The sequence below is a fragment of the Pan paniscus genome, chromosome Y, assembly GCF_029289425.2.
Source record: "Pan paniscus chromosome Y, NHGRI_mPanPan1-v2.0_pri, whole genome shotgun sequence".
Lineage (NCBI taxonomy): Eukaryota > Metazoa > Chordata > Mammalia > Primates > Hominidae > Pan > Pan paniscus.
In genome coordinates, this window is record NC_073273.2 from 6,398,325 (window position 1) to 6,406,029 (window position 7,705).

Sequence of the window (7,705 nt, forward strand, 5' to 3'; positions counted from 1 at the left end):
ATTCCATTCCATTCCATTCGGCTTTATTCCATTCCATTCCATTCCATTCGGCTGGATTCCATTCCATTCCATTCGATTGCATCCCATTCCATTGAATTCCATTCCATTCGTGTTGATTCCATTCCATTCCATTCCATTCAATTCCATTAAATTCTATTCGGGTTGATTCCATTCCATTGCATTCCATTCCATTCCATTCTTTTCGGCTCGATTCTGTTCCATTCCATTCCATTCCATTGCATTCCATTCCTTTCGTGTTGATGCCATTCCGTTGCATCCCTTTCCATTCCACTCCATTCCATTCCATTCGGGTTGATTCCATTCCATTCCATTCCTATCCATTCGGGTTGACTCCATTCCAATCGATTCCATTCCATTCATTTCCATTCCATTCGGATTGATTCCATTCCATTCCTTTCCATTCCTTTCCCTTCCATTCCATTCGGGTTGATTCCATTCTTTTCCATTCCATTCGTTTTGATTCCATTCCATTCCACTCCATTTCATTCTATTCCATTCCTTTCGCGTTGACTCCATTCCATTCCATTCCATTCCATTCCATTCCATTCGGGTTCATTCCATTCCATTCCATTCCATTCCATTCCATTCCATTCCATTCCATTCGTGTTACATCCATTCCATTCCATTCCATTCAATTCCATTCCGGTTGATTTCATTCCATTCAATTCCTTTCCATTCGGGTTGATTCCATTCCATTCCATTCCATTCCATCCCTTTCCATTCTATTGGGATTGATTCCACTCCATTCCATTCCAATCCATTCCTTTCCATTCCATTCCATTCGGGTTGATTCCATTCCATTCCATTCCATTCGTTTTGATTCCATTCCATTCCATTCCATTCCATTCCATTCCATTCCATTCCATTCGGGTTGATTCCATTCCAGTCCATTCCATTCCATTCCATTCCATTCCATTCGGGTTGATTCCATTCCATTCCATTCCATTTCATTCGGGTTGATTCCATTCCATTCCATTCCATTCCATTCGGAATGATTCCATTCCATTCCATTCCGTTCCATTACTCTCGGGTTGACTCCATTCCATTCCATTCCGTTCCATTGCATTCCATTCCATTTGGGTTGATTCCATTCCATTCCATTCCATTCCATTCCATTCCATTCGTGTTACATCCATTCCATGCCATTCCATTCCATTCCATTTGGGTTGATTCCATTCCATTCCATTCCTTTCCATTCGGGTTGATTCCATTCCATTCCATTCCATTCCATTCCTTTCCATTCCATTGGGATTGATTCCACTCCATTCCATTCCAATCCATTCCTTTCCATTCCATTCCATTCGGGTTGATTCCATTCCATTCCATTCGTTTTGATTCCATTCCATTCCATTCCATTCCATTCCATTCCATTCCATTCGGGTTGATTTCATTCCATTCCATTCCATTCCATTCCATTCCATTCCATTCCATTCGGTTTGATTCCATTCCAGTCCATTCCATTCCATTCCATTCCATTCCTTTCGGGTTGATTCCATTCCATTCCATTCCATTCCATTGCATTGCATTCCATTCCATTCCGTTCCATTGCATTCGTGTTGATTCCATTTCATTCCATTCCATTCCATTCCATTTGGGTTGATTCCATTCCATTCCATTCCATTCCATTTCATTCCATGTCTTTCCATTCCATTGTATTGCATTCGGGTTGATTCCATTCCATTCCATACCATTCCATTCCATTCGGATTGATTCCATTCCATTCCATTTCATTCCATTCCGTTCCATTCCTTTCGGGTTGACTCCATTCCATTCCATTCCATTCCATTCCATTCCATTACCTTCCATTCGGGTAGATTCCATTCCATTCCATTCCATTCCATTCCATTCCATTCCATTCCAGTTGATTCCATTCCATTCCAATCCTTTCCATTCGGGTTAACTCCATTCCATTCCATTCCATTCCATTCCATTCCATTCCATTCCATTCCATTCCATTCTATTGCATTCCATTCCATTCGGGATGATTCCATTCCATTCCATTCCATTCCATTCCATTCCATTCCATTCCATTCCATTCGTGTTGATTCCATTCCATTCCATTCCATTCCATTCCATTCCATTCCATTCCATTTGGGTTGATTCCATTCCATTCCATTCCATTCCATTTTATTCCATGCCATTCCATTCCATTCCATTGCATTTGGGTTGATTCCACTCCATTCCATACCATTCCATTCCATTACATATGACTTGATTCCCTACCATTCCATTCCATTCCATTCCATTCCATTCCATTCCATTCCATTCCATTCCTTTCTGGTTGATTCTGTTCCATTCCATTCCATTCCATTGCATTCCATTCCATTACATTCAGTTTGATTCCATTTCATTACATTTCATTCCATTCCATTCCATTCCGTTTGATTCCATTCCATTCCATTCCGTTCCATGCAATTCCATTCCATTCTATTCCATTCCATTCCATTCCATTCGGGTTGATACTATTCCATACCATTCTATTCCATTCCCTTCCATTCATGTTGATTTCATTCCATTCCATTCCCTTCCATTCCATTCAATTCGAGGTGATTCCATTCGTTTCCATTCCATTCCATTCCATTCCATTCCATTCCATTCCATTCCATTTGTGTTGATGCCATTCCATTCCATTCCATTCCTTTCCATACGGGTTTATGCCAGTCCATTCCATTCCATTCCATTCCAATCCATTCCATTCCATTCCATTCGGTTGATTCCATTGCATTCCTTTCCATTCGGGTTGATTCCATTCCATTCGATTCCATTCCATTACATTCGTGTTGTTTTCATTCCATTCCATTCCATTCCATTCCATCCCATTCCTTTCGGGTCGATTCTATTCCATTCCATTCCATTCCATTGCATTCCATTCCATTCCATTCCATTTCATTCCATTCCTTTCATGTTGATTCCATTCCATTCCGTTGCATTCCATTCCATCCCATTCCATTCCATTGCATTCCACTCCATTCGTGTTGATTCTATTCCATTCCATTGCATTCCATTCCATTCCTTTCAGGTTGATTCCATTCCTTTCCATGCCTTGTCATTCCATTCCATTCCATTCCATGCCATTCGAGTTGATTCCGTACCATTCCATTCCATTCCATTCGATTGCATTTCATTCCTTTCGTGTTGATTCCATTGCATTCCATTCCATTCCATTCCATTCCATTCCATTCCATTCCATTGCATTCCACTAAATTCGGGTTGATTACATTCCATTCCATTGCATTCCATTCCATTCCGTAAGGATTGATTCCATTCCTTTCCATGCCTTGTCATTCCATTCCATTCCATTCCATGCCATTCGAGTTGATTCCATTCCATTCCATTCCATTCCATTCCATTCGGGTTGATTCCATTCCAGTCCATTCCATTCCATTCGGGTTGATTCCATTCCATTCCATTCCATTCCTTTCCATTAAATTCCATTCGTGTTGATTCCTTTCCATTCCATTCCATTCCATTCCATTCCATTCCATTTGGGTTGATTCCATTCCATTCCATTCCATTTCATTCCATGCCATTCCATTCCATTCTATTCCATTCGGGTTGATTCCATTCCATTCCATTCCATTACATATGACTTGATTCCATTCCATTCCATTCCATTCCATTCGGCTTTATTCCATTCCATTCCATTCCATTCCATTCCATTCCATTCCATTCGGCTGGATTCCATTCCATTCCATTCGATTCCATCCCATTTCATTCAATTCCATTCCATTCGTGTTGATTCCATTCCATTCCATTCCATTCAATTCCATTCAATTCCATTCAGGTTGATTCCATTCCATTGCATTCCATTCCATTCCATTCTTTTCGGGTCGATTCTGTTCCATTCCATTCCATTCCATTGCATTCCATTCCATTCCATTCGGAATGATTCCATTCCATTCCATTGCATTCCAGTCAATTCCATTCCATTCCATTCGGAATGATTCCATTCCATTCCATTGCATTCCAGTCCATTCCATTCCATTCCATTCCACTCCATTCCATTTGGGTTGATTCCATTCCATTCCATTCTTTTCCATTCGGGTTGATTCCATTCCATTCCATTCCATTCCATTCCATTCCATTCCATTCCATTCCATACCATTCCATTCGGATTGATTCAATTCTATTCCATTCCATTCCATTCCTTTCCATTCCATTTCATTAGGGTTGATTCAATTCCATTTCAATCCATTCGTGTTGATTACATTCCACTCCATTCCATTCAATTCCCTTTCATTCCAATCCATTCCGGTTCATTCCATTCCATTCCATTCCATTCCATTCGGGTTGATTCCATTCCAGTCCATTCCATTCCATTCCATTCCATTCCATTCGGGTTGATTCCATTCCATAGCATTCCATTCCTATCCATTAAATTCCATTCGTGTTGATTCCGTTCCATTCCATTCCATTCCATTTTATTTGGGTTGATTCCATTCCAATCCATTCCATTTCATTCCATGCCATTCCATTCCATTCTATTCCATTCGCGTTGATTCCATTCCATTCCATTCCATTACATGTGACTTGATTCCATTCCATTCCATTCCATTCCATTCGGCTTCATTCCATTCCATTCCATTCCTTTCCATTCCATTCCATTCGGCTGGATTCCATTCCATTCCATTCGATTCCATCCCATTCCATTCAATTCCATTCAATTCGTGTTGATTCCATTCCATTCCATTACATTCAATTCCATTCCATTCCATTCGGGTTGCTTCCATTCCATTGCATTCCATTCCATTCAATTCTTTTCGGGTCGATTCTGTTCCATTCCATTGCATTCCATTCCTTTCGTGTTGATTCCATTCCGTTGCATTCCTTTCCATTCCACTCCTTTCCATTCCATTGGGGTTGATTCCATTCCATTCCATTCCTTTCCATTCGGGTTGAATCCATTCCAATCCATTCCATTCCATTGATTTCCATTCCATTCGGATTGATTCCATTCCATTCCATTCCATTCCATTCCATTCCATTCCTTTCGGGTTGACTCCATTCCATTCCATTCCATTCCATTCCATTCCATTCCATTCCATTCCATTCGTGTTACATCCATTCCATTCCATTCCATTCAATTCCATTCCGGTTGATTCCATTCCATTCAATTCCTTTTCTTTTGGGTTGAATCCATTCCATTCCATTCCATTGCATTCCTTTCCATACCATTGGGATTGATTCCACTCCATTCCATTCCAATCCATTCCTTTCCATTCCATTGCACTCGGGTTGATTCCATTCCATTCCATTCCATTCGTTTTGATTCCATTCCATTCCTTTCCATTCGGGTTGATTCCATTCCATTCCATTCCATTGCATTCCATTCGGGTTGATTCCTTTCCAATCCATTCCATTCCATTCCATTCCATTCCATTCCATTCCATTCGGGTTGATTCCATTCCATTCCATTGCATTGCATTCCATTCCATTCCGTTCCATTCCATTCGTGTTGATTCCATTCCATTCCAGTGCATTCCATTCCATTCCATTCCATTTGTGTTGATTCCATTCCATTCCATTCCATTCCATTTCATTCCATGCCATTCCATTCCATTCTATTGCTTTCGGGTTGACTCCATTCCATTCCTTTCCATTCCATTCCATTCGGATTGATTCCATTCCATTCCATTCCATTCCATTCCGTTCCATTCCTTTCGGGTTGACTCCATTCCATTCCTTTCCATTCCATTCCATTCCATTCCATTCGGGTTGATTCCATTCCATTCCATTCCATTCCAATCCATTCCATTCCTTTCCATTCGGGTTGACTCCTTCCATTCCATTCCATTCCATTCCATTCGTTTTGATTGCATGCCATTCCATTCCATTCTATTCCATTCCATTCCATTCGGGTTGATTCCATTCCTTTCCATTCCATTCCAATCCATTCCATTCCATTCCATTCGGTTGGTTCCATTGCGTTCCTTTCCATTCGGGTTGATTCCATTCCACTCCATTCCATTCCATTCCATTCCATTCCATTACATTCGTGTTGTTTCCATTCCATTCCATTCCATTCCATTCCATTCCATTCCATTCCTTTCAGGTCGATTCTATTCCATTCCATTCCATTCCATTGCATTCCATTCCATTCCATTCCATTTCATTCCATTCCTTTCGTGTTGATTCCATTCCATTCCGTTGCATTCCATTCCATTCCATTCCATTGCATTCCACTCCATTCGGTTTGATTCCATTACATTCCATTGCATTCCATTCCATTCCGTTCATGTTGATTCCATTCCTTTCCATGCCTTCTCATTCCATTCAATTCCATTGCATGCCATTCGAGTTGATTCCATACCATTCCATTCCATTCCATTCGATTGCATTTCATTCCTTTCGTGTTGATTCCATTGCATTCCATTCCATTCCATTGCATTCCATTCCATTCCATTCCATTGCATTCCACTCCATTCGGGTTGATTCCATTCCATTCCATTGCATTCCATTCCATTCCGTAGGGGTTGATTCCATTCCTTTCCATGCCTTGTCATTCCATTCCATTCCATTCCATGCCATTAGAGTTGATTCCAGTCCATTCCATTCCATTCCATTCGGGTTGATTCCATTCCATTCCATTCCATTCCATTCCATTCCATTCCATTCCATTCCATTCGGGTTGATTCCATTCCATTCCATTACATTCCTTTCGGTTTGATCCTATTCCATTCCTTTCCATTCCATTGCATTCCATTCCACTCCATTCGGGTTGATTCCATTCCATTCCATTCCATTCCATTCCATTCCATTCTTTCGGGTGGATTCTGTTCCATTCCATTCCATTCCATTCCATTCCATTCCATTATATTCGGTTTGATTCGATTCCATTCCATTCCATTGCATTCCATTACGGTTGATTCCATTGCATTCCATTCCATTCCATTGCATTCCATTCCATGCCATTCCATTCCATTCTATTCCATTCGGATTGATTCCAGTCCACTCCAATCAATTCCATTACATTCCATTCCATTCTGGTTGATTCGATTCGATTCCATTCCATTCCATTCCATTCCACTCCATTCCATGCCATTCCCTTCCATTCTATTCCATTCAGGTTGAATCCATTCCATTCCATTCCATTCCATTCGGTTTGATTCCAAGTCGTTCCATTCCATTCCATTCCGTTCCATTCCATTCCACTCTGTTCCTTTCGCGGTGATTCTATTCCATTCCATTACATTCCATTCCATTCCTTTCCATACCATTCCATTTGGGTTGATTCCATTCCATTATGTTCCATTCCATTCCGTTCCATTCCATTTGGGTTAACTCCATTCCATTCCATTCCTTTCCATTCCATTCCATTCCATTCCAATCGGGTTGATTCCATTCCTTTCCATTCCATTCCATTACATTCCATTAAATTCGATTTGATTCCATTCCATTCCATTCCATTGCATTCCATTCCATTCGAGTTGAATCCATTCCATTCCATTCCATTCCATTTCAGTCCTTTCGGTGTGATTCTATTCCATTCTATTCCATTTCATTCTTTTTCATTCCATTCCATTCGGGTTGATTCCATTCCATTCCATTCCTTTCCATTCCATTCCATTCGTGTTGACTCCATTCCATTCAATTGCATTCCATTCCATTCCATTCTGGTTGATACCATTCCATTATATTCCATTCCATTCCATTCCATTCCATTCCATTCGGGTTTATTCCATTC